The sequence below is a fragment of the Pongo pygmaeus genome, chromosome 11 (genome assembly GCF_028885625.2).
Source record: "Pongo pygmaeus isolate AG05252 chromosome 11, NHGRI_mPonPyg2-v2.0_pri, whole genome shotgun sequence".
Lineage (NCBI taxonomy): Eukaryota > Metazoa > Chordata > Mammalia > Primates > Hominidae > Pongo > Pongo pygmaeus.
This window is the reverse complement of record NC_072384.2, coordinates 70,362,463-70,377,565: the sequence shown is the minus strand read 5'-3', so window position 1 is coordinate 70,377,565 and position 15,103 is coordinate 70,362,463.

Genomic DNA, 15,103 nt, shown 5'->3' with positions numbered 1-15,103 from the left:
TCAATTTGTTGCTAGGCAACGTGTTTTGAAGGACGCCTGTTTGTTGGACTCAAATCTGGATTCGACTTTCACATGGTAGACACATAATAATCAGGTGTACTCCCTATTTAATCTCTGGAGTTGGTACCCGCTGAGGATATGTACCTTGGTAGATGGTTGTGAAGCTAAAATGACATAAAAATATATAAAGCTCTGACATGTAGAAGATGCTTAATAAATGGCAAATTTTATTATTATTATTATAACAAAAATAGAACCAGCTGCACCATTTCCGGAACCAAGAGAATACAGAGATGTGGTCATTTTTTAATTCTCTTAGTCATCTGTTCACATTCATTCTTTAAATCTCCTGTGAGCCCTTGATGATAGGTAGGAGGCAAAGGAAAAATGCCAAAATGGAAGTTTTTGAAAAGAACTCAATGGAGTCATTGACAAATACATCCCTAGTTTGATAAGGACATAGCAGGCCACTGCCTCCTCTATTACAGGAACACCCTTACATAAAAAATGTCTTGTTTGATTGAGGACTTTTCATTTAAACAGGGCAAAGGGTATGTCTTCATCAACACCTTTGAAAACATTAGTTTTGGTGAATTTGCTTAGTACTGATGAATGGGTAATGACTGACTGGTTATTCCCATTGATCTACTACAAGGAAGTGTAAGAAAACCTCAAATTTTTTTGATTAAACTTTCTTTCTCTACCTACTCTTCTTCCCCCTAACAGAAAAGCTCAAGTTCGTTTGTAGAATGCAGTGTTTAGTTTACTTACTGCTCCTGAAGGGAGCAAAAATAGATTAATGGGCCGGGCATGGTGGCTCACACTTGTAATCCCAGCACTTTTTTTTTTTTTTGAGACGGAGTCTCCCTCTGTCGCCCAGGCTGGAGTGCAGTGGCGCGATCACGGCTCACTGCAAGTTCCGCCTCCCGGGTTCACTCCATTGTCCTGCCTCAGCCTCCCGAGTAGCTGGAACTACAGGCGCCCGCCACCATGCCTGGCTAATTTTTTTGTATTTTTAGTAGAGATGAGGTTTCACCGTGTTAGCAAGGATGGTCTCGATCTCCTGACCTCGTGATCCGCCCACCTCGGACTCCCAAAGTGCTGGGATTACAGGCGTGAGCCACCGCACCTGGTAATCCCAGCACTTTGGGAGGCCGAGGTGGGCGGATCGCTTGAGCTCAGGTGTTTCAGACCAGCTTGGGCAACATGGCGAAACGCTGTCTCCACAAAAAATATAAAAAATTAACTGGGCATAGTGGCACGGGTCGGGTGGGGTAAGGGAGGTCGAAGCTGTAGTGAGCCTTGATTGCGCCACTGCATTCTAGCCTGGGCGACAAAGTGAGACCCTGTATTAAAAAAAAGATTCATGACCTTGGAGAATAAAGGTATTTTCTCCACATGGAGGAGCGGTTAGAGCGATCTGGCTTCCACCTTGGGCCTCAAGGTCTTCAAGTGCCAAGTGGAAATACATGCACTACCTGCCCCTGTAGCTCAGAACATGGAATGAGAGAAAATAAAGCCCCTGACACAGAGCCTGGCACATGACAATTCGTCAACAACTCAGATATTATTACTTCTACCGTAATATTCTGTATATAAATAAAAGTACTTTCAGGATAGCCATAAGAATTAAAGATCATTAGGTAAAGTGCCTGGCCCAGTGCCTATTTGAACCCCTGATGATTATTTTGCTTCTCTCTGATGAAAAAGCACTACATTTCATCTTTATTTGTATAACTTGAGAAACAATTCACCTAACTTTTGTGCAGAAGTTATTATTGGTGTTATACTCAAAAATAAAGCACAGTTTAGCCCTGGCCTGTGCATTTACATCACTGAATAAATTACCAAAAGTGTCTGTCTAGCAAGAGTTTGTTCTAACATAGTGGAGAGGAAGAGCCAGTCTTATACAAATATTGAATCATTCCGCAACTACATTTCATTAAATTCCCTGATTTCTTTTTTTAAAACAGAGTCTTGCTCTGCAGCCCAGGCTGCAAAGCTGGAGTGCAGTGGCCTGATCTCAGCTCACTGCAACCTCTGTATCCCCTCAGCCTCCTGAGTAGCTAGGACTACAGGCACAGGCCACTGCCCCCCCACTATTTTTTTTTTTTCTTTTTTTATAGAGACAAGGTCTCACTGTGTTGCGTAGGCTGGTCTCAAACTCCTGGGCACAAGCAATTCACCCACTTTGGCCTCCCAAGGTGCTGGGATTACATGGCGTGAGCTACCGTGCCCGGCTGACTCCCTGATTTTTCATGGACTCATTTTTATTACAGATCTGAATGTTAGCAGTGCCTTATGTTAAAAATGTTTAAATCACTTTTAGTGTTTTTCTGATTATAAAACGAATGCAGAGAAACACAAAAGAAAAAATTAAAACCATCCAGAATTCTACCACTCAGTAATAACCTCAGTCAATAATTCTATTTTTCCTTCTATCCTCTTTGTGCTCACATACATATATGTACTTTACAACATTTGCATTAGATGTGTACACAGTGCTAGCATCCTTTTTTGCTTAACTTTCCCTCTTAAACATTTCCCAAATGTATTTAAGTCTCAAAACATTTTTAATGGCTGTATAATATTTATCCATAATGTATTCAAACAGTCCCCAATTTGAAATTTTTCAACTTTTCTTATGTAACTCGTTGTTTGAAAAAAATTTGTTGAGGGCCGGACGCGGTGGCTCACGCCTGTAATCCCAGCACTTTGGGAGGCCGAGGCGGGCGGATCACGAGGTCAGGAGATGGAGACCATCCTGGTTAACACGGTGAAACCTCATCTCTACTAAAAATACAAAAAATTAGCTGGGCGTGGTGGCGGGCGCCTGTAGTCCCAGCTACTCAGGAGGCTGAGGCAGGAGAATGGCGTGAACCCGGGAGGCGGAGCTTGCAGTAAGCCGAGATCGTGCCACTGCACTCCAGCCTAGGCGACAGAGTGAGACTCCGTCTCAAAAAAAAAAAAGAAAAATTTGTTGAGTACTTAGTATATTACCAGGCATTATGCCAGACATAAGATTTAATTGAAGAACAGTAAACTATAAAGATAAGGTTTTGATGAACATCTTTGTAAACAAATCTTTGGTGGCATCTTTCATTTTTAGACTCAATTCCTAGGACTATGAAAACACAACTTCAAAAGGCATTCTTCGAGCTTCAAAGGCAAATTTAAGAAACCAAATTTCTGAACTGTAAAATATTAACTTTTTGGAAAACTACCAACAACTGAATTAATATTTATTTCGTGCAAAGTGTGAACTTACCCAGAAGATGCTTTCTTGTTAGTTACTGTGAAATACCCAGGATATTTGAAGTGTATTGACTTTGGCTTTTACCTCTAATTCTTTCCAGGATTTGCTGGTTTTCTCAACAGTGTGAGATTGTTTGAAGTCTATGCAAATTGCCCTACTTCCTTCTCTCACAGTTAAAATGTTAACTATTTTATTTCCAGCTTTCCTCTTGTAAGCATGTGGCTTTGCTGCATTTCTTTCATTTACCTTTTCATATGAAACATTTTGTATTTTCACACTTATTAATCTGAGGGCAGATTTTTTTTCTTCTAAATCCAAATTATAATACATATATTCCTATAAGACATGGACTTTACATATCCTGTAGTTAATATTTGTCAAGAAACATCATGTAAATTAACCAATGCATTTAGGGAATTTAATAATAGATATTATTGATTAAAAGCAACAATTTTTCCTGCAACACACCACACACACACACACACACACACACACACACACAAACACACACATACCTTACTATTCTTTGACAATTAAACATTCCTATATTAGGTCAAACCTTATGAAATTACCATTTGTGGATAAAAAATGGTCAAATAATGGCAACTTCATATGGCTTTATTAAATTAATATTTTATTAAGTAGTTTATATTTTTTCAACTTTCTTCGAATACTGAACTTCCTGATTATCATACTAAGGATATCCTTTATTATTGCATGAGATTGTGTTTGTTTTGACTTTCATAAGTATTAGAATCTAGTCAGGAGGGTGCCATAAAATGTTTGTTTATTATTTCAAAGACAGTAGAGGGAGCCTGGAGCCAAAACATTGTTATTGTAGGCTTCATGGAAATGATTATTATCCTCCAATTCTTGATGTGTGGATAAATGTAAATGCTAGTATATATGTGAAATAGCAATTTTTAAAATATTTATTTTAAAAAAGGTTGGTTGGGTTGGGCGTAGTGGCTGACACCTGTAATCCCAGCACTTTGGGAGGCGGAGGCAGATGGATCACTTGAGGCCAGGAGTTCGAGATCAGCCTGGGTAATATGGTGAAACCCCATCTCTATTAAAAATACAAAAATTAGCTGGGCATGGTGGGCCACTCCTGTAATTCCAGCTACTTGGGAGGCTGACGCAGGAGAACCGTTTGAGCCTGGGAGGTGGAGGCTGCAGTGAGCCGAGACTGAGCCACTGCTGCACTCTGTCCTGGGCAACAGAGCAAGACTCTGTCTCAAAAAAAAAAAAAAAAAAAAAAAAAGTTAGTTGTGCTTAAATGACTTTCATAAGATGTGAAAGAGAAGGTTGGCAGCTGAACCTCATCTGGGCTCACGCTGGGGCTAATCAGAATTTCATTGTTCTGTCTCTTCTCTGAGTATTGCTTAGAGACAGCACACTGCCACACGAACACATCTGTGCTCTACAATTTCTCCCTTTTCAAACCATAGTGTTGATCACTCTTTCATTTCCATGGGCATTAATATCATGATTCTGTATTTCAACAGAACTTCAAAATATGTTACCATTCCCAGTTTTGTATCTTAGAGTCATTGCAATTTAGTTGATGGCTTCCTCCAGACATGTAAGGAGGCACTTGGATCCTGTCACCAACTCATGTCCTTCTAGGAAAGTGTTTAATAACTTACCAATCCTTTCACGGACTGGGAATTTTGTTACCCTTAGTTAAAGATGTCTCTTGCTGAGCTCTCCTCAATCATCCTTGCCCTCAGCCCAATATTTTATTAAGTACCCACTGACCCTAGTGTTACAAAGGGGTTCCTAAGGTAATAACTGGTGGTATTACCACCATTCTTTACTGTAAATAGTCTAGGGAGGGCTCCAAGTTCCTGAGGTAACAGGAATCCCTAAATCTAGAGATAAAATGGGGAAGAATCTCTCTCTCTATTGTAAAACCCAAAAGGAATCTGTAGATAGAATCAATCGGCTACAGCAGGGTTTCCTAAACTGGTGATAAGGAAAAATTCTTCTGGTATGTTATTAACATGCAGAGAAAAAAGCATTCCCCCTGGAGGAAATTAGTTTGTTTATTAAACTGTTAAACAAAGTTTTTTGTTTAATGTAGAATGTCTCAGAGGCTTTAATATGCTAATATACTTTGTCAGTTTCTCAGAGGGAGTTTTTTTTAATGTGTAGCCTTTCTCAAATTTATTTGACCAGGGAATTTTGCTTTTTTTCTTAGTGCTGTTTAGGAACTCTTGAAGTGCTAGATACTTCCTCTGACTGTGACTTGAAGATAGCGGTGAGAAAAAGGCCCCGCCCCACCCTCACTCAATTGAGAATCAACTAATCTAAAAGCAAATAAACCTGGGAATTGTACCCAATTGTATATTGACATGAAAAGTGATATTGTTAAAACTAAATACAAGTTGAAGGGCTTTTCATAAAAGCTGGGGAAAGCAAATGTTGGAAAAACATTCCACTGGGGTGTTTCCCCTCAATTAATAAACAAATTTAAGTCAGTCTCAAAACAAAATGAAACAGAAAACAAAGCACATGGCCCTCAAAAGTGCCCTTTTTTCCCGTCCTCAGCACCAAGAGTCTCTACATGTGGGCATCCATATTCTAATTTTCATCATTGCTCAGCGTGCCCTTGCTGGCTTCGCACTGCACTGCTGAAACTGCTCTGGCAAATAGTGTCAGATTCAGAGCGGTATGTGAGAGGGGACCTTCTGTTTCTTGCCTTAGGAGGTCTTTCTACTGCATTTGACATAATTACTTCTCATTCCTTTTTTTTTTTTTTGAGACGGAGTCTCGCTCTGTCGCCCAGGCTGCAGTGCAGTGGCTCGATCTCGGCTCACTGCAAGCTCCGCCTCCCGGGTTCATGCCATTCTCCTGCCTCAGCCTCCAGAGTAGCTGGGACTACAGGCACCCGCCACCATGCCCGGCTAATTTTTTGTATTTTTAGTAGAGATGGGGTTTCACCGTGTTAGGCAGGATGGTCTCGATCTCCTGACCTTGTGATCCGCCCGCCTCGGCCTCCCAAAGTGCTGGGATTACAGGCGTAAGCCACGGCTTCCGGCCTTCTCTTTTTTTTTAGATGGTGAGGTAGGAGGCAGGTCTCGACTCGAGAGGCGGGGCTTGTACCCTGGACCAGATTGAGAAGTAGCTAAAACAGGGCCAGGACAAAATCAGCTTTCAATCAGATATGCCCACTGTGTGCCATGTCAATGTACTATTGCCATGGCAACACTTGGTAGTTACCACCCCTTTCCATGGAAATGGCCCAATGGTTACTATCCCTTCCCTAGGAATTTCTGCATAAACCATCCCTTAATCTGCATGCATGTAAAAATGAGTATAACTATGACTGCAAAATGCCCTGAGCTGCTACTCTCTGCCTAATGCTCCTGCTTTGCAGGAGCAGTCACAGAGCTGTAACACTGCCTCTTCAATAAAGCTGTTTCCTTCCACCCTTGGCTTGCCCTTAAATTCTTTCCTGGGCAAAACCGAGAACCCAGTGAGCTAAGGTCCACTTTGGCACTCACTTACCCTGCACCAACAGGGTCTTGCTCTGTGGCCCAGGCTGGAGTGCAGTGGCGCCACCACAACTCACTGCAGTTTCCACCTCCCAGGCTTAAGCTATCCTCCCTCCTCAGCCACCAGAATAGCTGGGACTACAGTGTGTGACACCATGCCTGGGTAATTTTTTTATTTATATTTTTGTAGAGATGAGGCCTTCCTGTGTTGCCCCGGCTGGTCTTGAACTCCTGGGCTGAAATGATCCTCCTACCTTGGCCTCCCAAAGTGTTAGGATTACAGGTATGAGCCACCATGCCTGGTCTTTCTCGTTTCTTTTTGAAACACTTTTGTCTTTCATCAACCTCATTCTCCCAGTTCTCCTCTTCATGAGCTTCTTTGTGTGTTTTCTACCTGTGCTCACGCTATAAAACCTTGTTGTGCGCTAAGATCCCCTCCCACCTGTCGACACGGTCTGCCTGGTGATCTCATTTACACTGATAGTTTTATCGGCCACCTTTACGCTGACTGGCCCTAAACCGAGCTTCAGGTCATATATTATCTAACTACATGCTGGACAAATATACTTAAATATCCCATAGACATCTCAAACTGTATTTGTCCAAAGCTGAGCTTCAAAGTTTTCCCTCTGTCCCAGTTGTCACTGTGTGACCACAACCTTCATGTCATTAAATTCAAAAGTAACTTTTCATCTCATCTTATTTGACCTTTCAGCTATATTTGACACATTGTGTTCCTTTATTCTGAAAACATTTTGCTTTGTTTCTGTGGGTCTATATCTTGTTTCTGTGACATTGTACCTTTCTGATTTTCTTACTGTTTCTGACTACCTTTTTTTTTTTTTTTTTGCCAATTTACATTTCTCTACTAAATATTTAAATATTGGAGTTTCTCAAGACTCCTCGGCTACTGCATCAGTGGTCTATTACTGCATAACAACCAATCTTGAAACTTAGTGGCTAAATGTAATCCCAGTACTTTGGGCGGCCAAGGCGGGCGAATCACCTGAGGTCAGGAGTTCGAGACCAGCCTGGCCAACATGGTGAAACGCTGTCTCTACTAAAAAATACAAAAATTAGCCAGGTGTGGTGATGTGCAACTGTAGTCCCAGCTACTTGGGAGGCTGAGACAGGAGAATTGCTTGAACCCTGGAGGTAGAGGTTGCAGTGAGCCAAGATCGTGCCACTGCACTCCAGCCTAGGTGACAGAGCAAGACTCTGTCTAAAAACAAAAGAGAAAAAAAGAAACTTAGAGGCTAAAAAAATGGCAAATATTTTATTTGATCATGATTCTATGGGGTAGCAAGTTGAGGTTGGCTTGGCTGAGGGCTTCTGCTGCTCCTATCTGTGGTCACTCATGTACTTGTCTGGTGGCTGACTGGGGCCTCAGTAATCTATGACTTTATTCTCACGTATGGGTGTTGGTGGTGGCTGTTGGCTGAGCCTTTGTCTCATTGTCGTTTACCTTCTCAAAGGGTTAATCTAGGCTTCTTAATATGGCGGTCTCAAGGGCAAGAGCAGAAGCTGCCAGTCCTCTTGACTTCTGGGCTCAGATTCCCCCTCATCACTTTCACCATATTCTATTGGTCAGAGCAAGACACAAGGCCAGTTCAGACTCCAGGGGTGGAGAAATAAACTCCACCTTTTAGTGGGAGACAAAATCACATTGCAGAGTCATGCAAATTTGGCAAGAGGCATATGTGGCTATTTTTTTTACAGTATACTACAACCCTTTCCTCTTCTTTTTCATAATCATTTTCTAAGAGATTTCATCCATTCAGCTTGGCTCATTGTCCATCAATAACTGCCTAATACATGTCTTCTTCTCAGACCTCACCTCTGAATTCATACAGCATGAGCCTCCTTGACTTCTTCTTTTGGATGTATCAATGATACAAGCTTGATAGCTCTAAAACTATATTAATGATTTTCTGCCAGAAATCTTGTCCTCTTTCAGTCCCTATCTTAGTGACTATAACCACTGTCAAGTTAAGAAGCCTGGGCAAACTTCTTTTTTTTTTTTCTTTCCCCATGTCCAATTCATAACCCAGTCATGTCAATTTTATATTTTGAATAACTCTCCACACCATGCACTTTTCTCTATTTCCACTTCTACCACTTTAGGCCGAGCTACCAGCACACTTTACTTGGATTACTGCAACTGTCCCCTAATGTCACTTCATTCACTCTTGTCCCCTCTATCAAATCCATTCTCCATTCAAGAGCCAGAGTAGTCATTTAAAATGCAATTTGATAACTTTTTGTTCAAGGTGACAAACTAAGCAGCTATGCTTGTCATCTCTTCCTCCCAATACCTTTATTAAAATAATATAAAATTTTGAAACGCCTACATCCATAACAAAGAGAATTGAGGCAGGGCTGACCATCATTAAGTTCAACATTTTTAGAGGGAGGAAAGCAATGGAGAAATAGTGACTGATGAATCAAGATAGAGGTAGTCTAAGCCTCTTTGTTGCATGGAAAATAGATCCAAAAAGAGATTCTTCTGGAAAAGCCTAGATATTTTGGACTAGATGGCTGCAGGTATGAAAGGCAGACATGTGACATGGAACAGAAAAAAGAGAGGTTAAGTGATGGCCTGCAACGAACACCATCCTCCTCATTCCTTCTAGGACAGAACAGTTAGTAGCCAAGTATTCCCTACCTTACCTTAGGCCAAAGAAGGAGGAGGAGGTGAAGGTGTATCTCCAAAAATATTAAATGAACTCTCTTTCTTTAAAAAAGATCTTCTGTCCTTCCTCTCATTCCTAAGCCATTATTGATCTGCCTCCTACCACTATAGATCTTTGTATTTTCTACAATTTTATATCAATGGAATTATACAGTATATACTTTTTTATCTAGCTTCTTTTTTTTTTTTTTTGAGATGGAGTCTCGCTCTGTCGCCCAGGCTGGAGTGCAGTGGCGTGATCTTGGCTCACTGCAACCTCCGCCTCCCGGGTTCACGCCATTCTCCTGCCTCAGCCTCCTGAGTAGCTGGGACTACAGGCGCCCACAACCATGCCTGAAAAACTTTTTATATTTTTAGTAGAGATGGGGTTTCACCGTGTTAGCCAGGATGGTCTCGATCTCCTGACCTCATGATCCGCCTGCCTCGGCCTCCCAAAGTGCTGGGATTACAGGCGTGAGCCACTGAGCCCGGCCTTGTCTAGCTTCTTTAACTCAGCATCATAATTTCAGATTTAATCATGTTGCAAAATCAATAGTTCATTCCTTTTTGTTGCCAAGCAGTAGTCCATTGCATGGATATACCACAATTTATCTGTTCACTTGTTGATGGACATTTGGGTTGTTTTCAGTTTCCGGCTGTTACAAATGGAGCTGTTATTAACATTCACATGTATGACTTTAGGCTGGGTGCAGTGACTCATGCCTGTAATTCCAATGCTTTGGGAGGCTAAGGCAGGAGGATCACTTGAGGTCAGGTGTCTGAGTTCAGCCTGGGTAACATAGTGAGACTCTGTCTCTACAAAAAATACAAAAATAAAAAAAATTAACTGGGTGTGGTAGCATGTGCCTGTAGTCCTAGCTACTCAAGAGGCTGAGGTGGGAGGATCACTTGAGCCCAGAAGTTTGAGACCAGCCTGGGCAACAGAGTGAGACCCTGTCTCTAATAAAATAAATTAAAATAAAATAAAAGAAAAATAAATTAAAAAAAAACAAAAAGACTTTCTATGGACATATACTTTTGTTTTCTTGGGTAAACACATAGGAGTGAAATGGCTGGGTCTTTTGGTATATGTATGTTTCACTTTTTAAGACACTGGCAATGTGATTGTATGTTTTATGTTCTTACCAGCAGCATATGAAAATTCCAGTTCGTCTACTTCCTCACTTAGTCCAGGTATAGGCAGTCTTTTGTTTTGTTTTGTTTTGTTTTGTTTTGAGATGGAGTTTCACTCTTGTTGCCCAGGCTGGAATGCAATGGTGCGATCTCGGCTCACCGCAACCTCCGCCTCCTAGGTTCAAGCGATTCTCCATAGGCAGTCTTTTAAATTTTAGCCATTCTATTAGGTCCGTTGCATTATCTCATTGTAGTTTTAATGTTAATTTCCCCAATGATTAATGATTTTGAGGGCTTTTTTCATTTGCTGTCCATATATTTTCTTTGGTGAAGTCTTTGTTCAAATATTGGGACTGTTTAAAAATTTCCTTTCTAATTATTTAGATGGGAGGGTTTGTGTACAGTCTTATATTGCTTAATGGTGGGGATACTTTCTGAGAAATGTGTCATTATGTGATTTCATCCTTGTGGGAACATCCTAGAGTGAACGTACACGAACCTAGATGCTATAGCCTACTATACACCTAGGCTGCATGGTATGGCCTGTTGCTCCTAGGCTACCAACCTCAATAGCGTGTTACTGTACTGAATACCATAGGCAATTATAACACAGTGATAAGTATTTGTGTATCTAAACATATCTAGGCCAGGCTCGGTGGCTCAGATCTGCAATCCCAGCACTTTGGGAGGCTAAGGCAGATAAATCACTTGAGGCCTGGAGTTCAAGACAAGCCTGGCCAACATGATGAAACCCTGTCTCTAGCTGGGCGTGGTGGTGAATGCCTGTAATCCCAGCTACTTGAGAGGCTGTGGCATGAGAATCGCTTGAACCTGGGAGCCAGAGGTTGCAGTGAGCCAAGATCATGCCACTGCACTCCAGCCTGGGTGACATAGCGAGACTCTGTCTCAAAAATAAATAAACATATCTAAACATAAAAAAGGTACAGTAAAAATATGATATAATCTTATGCGACTGTCTGCAATCTGTCCTTGACTTAAATGTTATGTAGCATAGGACTATATATAAAATATATATATACACACACATATATAGTATAAATATGTATATACTAATAAATAAATCCATATATGTTGTCTTTTCATTCTCTTAAAGTGTCTTTCAAAAGCAGAAGCTTTTAATTTTGATGAAGTCTAGATCAAATTTTTGCTTTTATAAATCACTATTGTGTGTTTTATATCTTTTTTTTTTTTTTTTTTGAGACCGAGTTTTGCTCTTGTCACTCAGGCTGAAGTGCAACGGCGTGATCTCGGCTCACTGCAACCTCCACCTCCCAGGTTCAAGTGATTCTCCTGCCTCAGCCTCCCAAATAGTTGGGATTACAGGTGCCCGCCACCATGCCTGGCTAACTTTTTTTGTATTTTTAGTAGAGACGCGGTTTCTCCATGTTGGCCAGGCTGGTCTCAAACTCCTGACCTCAGGGATCCACCCGCCTCAGCCTCCCAAAGTGCTGGGATTACAGGTGTGAGCTACCACACCTGACCTGTGTGTTTTATATGTAAGAAATTTTTGCCTAATCCTAGACCAAAAAGATTTTCTCCTTTATTTTCTTCCAGAAGTTTCATATGTTTAGGTTTTATATTTTTGTCTACTATCCATCTTCATTAATTTTTCTATATGGTACAAGGTATGAATTGAAGTCTATTTTTAGTTTGTTTATTTATTTATTTATTTGAGACAGAGTCTCGCTGTGTCGCCCAGGCTTGGACTGCAGTGGTGTGATCATGGCTCACTGTAACCTCCACCTCCTGGGTTCAAGCAATTCCCCTGCCTCAGCCTCCCGAGTAGCTGGGATTACAGGCACCCACCACCATGCCCGGCTAATTTTTTGTATTTTTAGTAGAGACGGGGTTTCACCATCTTGGCCAGGCTGGCCTTGAACTCGACCTCGTGATCCACCTGCCTCGGCCTCCCAAAGTGCTGGGATTATAGGCGTGAGCCACCTCGCCTGGCCTGAAGTCTATTTTTAAAAACGTATGGTTTTCCAAGTAGTCCAGCACTGTTTTGTTTTTTTTTTTTTAGATGGAATTTCCCTCTTGTTGCCCAGGCTGGAGTGCAATGGTGCGATCTCGGCTCACTGCAACCTCTGCCTCCCGGGTTCAAGTGATTCTCTTGCCTCAGCCTCCCAAGTAGCTGGGATTGATTAGAGGCGCCCGCCACCACACCCAGCTAATTTTTTTGTATTTTTAGTAGAGACAGGGTTTCACCATGAAGGCCAGGCTGGTCTTGAAACCCTGACCTTGCTGGGTGCGGTGGCTTGCGCCTGTAATCCCAGCACTTTGGGAGGCCGAGGAGGGTGGATCACGAGGCCAGGAGATCGAGACCATCCTGCCTAACACGGTGAAACCCCGTCTCTACTAAAAATACAAAAAATTAGCTGGGCGTGGTGGCGGGTGCCCGTAGTCCCAGCTACTCTGGAGGCTGAGGCAGGAGAATAGCGTGAACCCGGGAGGCGGAGCTTGCAGTGAGCCGAGATTGTGCCACTGCACTCCAGCCTGGGCGACACAGCGAGACTCTGTCTCAAAAAAAAAGAAAGAATCCTGACCTCAGATGATCTGCCTGCCTCGGCCCCGCAAAGTGTTGGGATTACAGGCGTGAGCCACTGTGCCCAGCCAGCACTATTTGTTAAAAAATGTTTTTTCTACTCTGAATTGCCTTTGTACCTTTGCCAAAAATCAACTGACCAAATAAATCAGTATATTTCTGGGCTCTATCATGTTACATTAATCTATTTTATTCATCAATCTTAGTGTCAATTTCAAAATATCTTGATTACTGTAGATTTATAATAACTCTTGAATTCAAGTAATGTATGTCTTCTAACTTGGTTCTTCTCTGTCAGTTGTTGGTTGGGCGTGGTGGCTCAGGCTTGTAATTTCAGTGCTTTGGGAGGCCAAGGTGCCAGGATTTCTTGAGCCCAGGAATTTGAGACCACCCTTGGCAACACAAAGAGACCCCACCTCTGCAAAAAATGAAAAAAATTAGCCTGGTGTGGTGGCATGCACCTATAGTCCCAGCTACTCAGGAGGCTGAGGCAGGAAAATCCCTTGAGCCCAGGAATTTGCAGCTGCAAGGAGGTATGATTGTGCCACTATGCTCCAGCCTGGGTGACAGAATGAGACTCTGTGTCCAAAAAAAAGAGTTGTTTTGGCTAGTCTAGGTTTTTGGGTGTTTTTTTATTGTTTTTTGTCTTGCATTTCCATATAAATGTTAAAATCATCTTGTCAAATTCTACAGAAAAGCCTGCTGAACTTTTGATTGCAATTACATTGAATTTGGGAGAGATTTGACATTTTGTCAATATTGAGCTTTATCACCCATGAAGATTATATATCTCTTCATTTATTTAGATCTCCTTTAATAATTTATCTTGCAGTGTTTTGTAGTTTCTTTTTTTTTCTTTTCTCCTCTTTTTTTTTTTTTTGAGATGGAGTCTCGCTCTGTCGCCCATGCTGGAGTGCAATGGCGTGACCTTGGCTCACTGCAACCTCCGCCTCCCGGGTTCAAGCGATTCTCCTGCCTCAGCCTCCCGAGTAGCTGGGATTACAGGAACGCGCCACCACGCCTGGCTCATTTTGTATTTTTTTAGTAGAGACGGGGTTTCACCATGTTGATCAGGCTGGTCTTGAACTCCTGACCTTGTGATCCTTCCCGCTAAGCGTCCCAAAGTGCTGGGATTACAGGCGTGAGCCACCGCGCCTGGGCTTTTTTTCCTCTTTTTTGAGACAGGGTCTTGCTCTGTCACCCAGGCTGGAGTGCATTGGCACAATCATGGCCCACTGCAGACTTGACCTCCTGGGCTCAAGTGATCCCCCTGCCTCAGCCTCCCAAGTAGCTGAGACTACATGGGCCTGTGAACATGTGTGGCTAACTTTTATTTTATTTTATTTTGTTTTTGAGACGGAGTTTTGCTTTTGTTGCCCAGGCTGGAGTGCAATGGCGTGGTCTCAGCTCACTGCAAACTCCGCCTCCTGGGTTCAAGTGGTTCTTCTGCCTCAGCCTCCCGAGTAGCTGGGATTACAGGCATGTGCCACCATGCCTGGCTAATGTTGTATTTTTTTTTTTTAGTAGAGACGGGGTTTCTCCATGTTAGTCAGGCTGGTCTCGAACTCCTGACCTCAGGTGATCCGCCCACCTCGGCCTCCCAAAGTGCTGGGATTACAGACGTGAGTCACTGCGCCCGGCCATTTTTTGTGTTTTTTTGTAGAGATATGGTTTTGCCATTTTGCCCAGGCTGGTCTCAAACTGGGCTCAAGCAATCTGCCCACCTCGGCCTCTCAAAGTGATGTGATTACAGGCTTGAGCCACAGCGCCCGGCCATGTTTTGCAGTTTCTAGTGTACAGGTCTTGAACATCTTTTGTCAGACTTATTCCTAAGTATTTCATATTTTTTGATGCTACTGTAAAGAGTGTTTAAATTTCAATTTCTGATTATTTGCCATTAGTATATAGAAGTACAATTAATTTTTTCTTTTTTTTTTTTTTTTTTTTTTGAGATGGCGTCTCACTCTGTCACCCAGGCT